This window comes from Chrysochloris asiatica, unplaced genomic scaffold (genome assembly GCF_000296735.1).
Source record: "Chrysochloris asiatica unplaced genomic scaffold, ChrAsi1.0 scaffold00259, whole genome shotgun sequence".
In the NCBI taxonomy this organism is placed as follows: Eukaryota; Metazoa; Chordata; class Mammalia; order Afrosoricida; family Chrysochloridae; genus Chrysochloris; species Chrysochloris asiatica.
The window spans coordinates 3,465,692-3,468,351 of NW_006408777.1; positions in this window are offsets into that span (position 1 = coordinate 3,465,692).

The following is a 2,660-nucleotide window of genomic DNA, read 5'->3' on the forward strand; positions in this document are numbered from 1 at the left end:
AATACTAAAAGTGCATGGACTGCCAAAAGAACCAATAGATCTGTTTTGGAAGAAGTGCAGCCAGAGTGCTCCTTGGAGGCCAAGATGGCTAAATTTCGTCTCTCATATTTTGGACATATGGTCTGGAGGAAACAGTCGCTGGAGAATGATGTCATGCTGGGTAAGATGGAGGGTCATAGTAAAAGAGGAAGACCCCCAACGAAATGGAACGGCCAGGTGGCATCATTGATTGTGTCAAGTGTGGCAGTGGTAATGAGGTTGTCCCAGGTTCAGATATTGTTTCATTCTTCTGTGCATGGGGTTGCTGTGAGTCGGTTCTGACTTGATGGCACCTAACAACAACAACAACAACAACTGGACTATTGAGCACAGCACTTGTGTCCCAACCCAGTGCCCCATCCTCACTAACTGGGGGTGATTACTCAGAGTAAACTGCAGCCTGACACTTCGAGGTGACTGCCTTGCCTTTGAACCTTTGGAGGCTTTGCTTCAGAAGGAAGGATCTTCATTTCCTGAGGGAAAAAGTTCAAGCCACTGCCTCTGAATGTAAGCAATCTAGAGTAAACCAACTTCGAAGGTTAAAAGAAAGAAAGAAAGAAAAGAAATCAAACGATGTATTGCATTAGGCAAATCTGCTACACAAAACCTTTTTAAAGTGTTGAAGAGCAAAGATGTCAGCTTGAGGACCAAGGTGCACCTGACCCAAGCCATGGTATTTTCAGTAACCTCATACGCATACGAAATCTGGACAATGAATAAGGAAGACCATAGAAGAATTAATGCTTTTGAGTTATGGTGTTGGAGGAGAATATTTAAAATGCTATGGGCTGACCATAGAATCAACAGATCTGTGTTGGAAGAAGTGCATCCAGAGTGCTCCTTGGAGGCCAGTATGGCCAAACTTCATCTCTTATACTTTGCACGTATTGTCAGGAGGGACCAGTCGCTGAAGAAGGTTCTCATGCTTGATAAGGAGGAGGGTCAGAGAAAAAAAGGAAAAACCCCAGCAAGATGGATTGGCAAAGTGGCAGCATCAATGGGTTCAAGCATGACAACGTTGTGAATTTGCCCCAGGATCGGGTAGTGTTTCATTCTGCCGTGCATAGGGTCTCTATGAGTAGGTACCAACTCTATGGCACCTAACAATAACAATATATATGCATATAATATGTAATACTTTTGTTGCCTTTTAATTTGTACTAATCCAAAAGGTTTCCTTTTTATATATATTTTCCTTTACATATAGGCAAAGGAAAACTGTTACATAATTCACAATAAAAAGATTATATATATGTGTGTGTGTGTGTGTGTGTGTGTGTGTTTATTGTGAATTATGTGATAGTTTACATAGGAGAACACCAGCTTTGCATTCATCCTATCGTATTTCATTTCATTGCAATGATTGTAACCCCTACATGCATCATCAAATAGTCAAAGTGTACACCCCACAAGCCTGCCCGCCGGTCATCAGCACACCGCCCCTCTTGCTCCCTGAGTCTTGAGTCCCCAGCCATACCATCTCTCCATGCCATCGTCTCTGCCTCCATGTCTGACATCACTGCTTCTCTGGGTAGGGTCCCACACTCTGCTCTTCTCACTTGATGGTCCCAGGAACCTCTGCTCCTGGACTGCAAAATCAACCACTCCCCTCCTTTTGTTACAAAACATCTACCTTTTCATTTCCTACTCTCACAGTCAGTCCTGATAGCAATTATTCACTACTAGGTATTCTTTTCCCCATCTCCTTTCATCAGCTCAATCAAAAGATTGGAAACCACTCAATAGAGATTCTACTTTCCCCTGTACCCTCTGAAACTAGGCTTCCTCTTGAAAGCTTGTAAACAGTAAACCAGCCACTTCTTGCCTTTGTATTCTCCCCCCACCCCCTCCAATTTTTGGTAACCAATGTCTAAATTGCCCATTCCTGTCAATTCTGTGTACCGAAGGGTTGGGAATGATACTCCCTATAAAGATTTGTTCCCTCTTTTGAGTTCCTACATCCATAAGTATAGGTCAAGTTCATCAAATTGTAGTGGATTACTATTCTTTTTTCCTCTGTCTTCTTTTAGTCAAGTTCTGATCATTCAGTTATTGAAGCCAGGTCAAGTGAATATGATCTGCAAGTATGGGTGTTCTTGTGCATCTCCCCTCACTTCGTATCAGCTGGACACTTCACTCTCTGCTCTAGACCTCTATGGCCATGTCAATGTCTATGGGCCCAGTAATCCCCAGGTCTTGCCACACTGCTGACCAACCAGGTCTCAACCCGGGTTCACAGTCTGTTGAACGTGGTCTAACTTAGCTCACAACTTCATTGCTGTTTCCTCCCCCCACTTTCCCTTATCCCCACACCACATGCCTGCTCATGTATTCCCCTTGAGCCTTAGTCTTGGAAGGGGGGTTGTCCTGAGGGGACCTGACCACTTGCCTTCATGGCTTCTGGGCAAACATCTTGCTTGTTCTTGTAGTAGTCAATTGGACTGCCTTTATTTGTGATTTTTACTGCCGGTCTTTCTTTCAGGAAGTATCTTCTGTTCTTCTAGCTGCTCCAGGCTGGTTGGCCTACCACATGGTCTATTCTGGAGAATGTTCCATGTGCACTGGAAAAGAATGTGTATTGTGCAGTTGTTGGGTTGAATGCTCTGTACACATCTATGAGG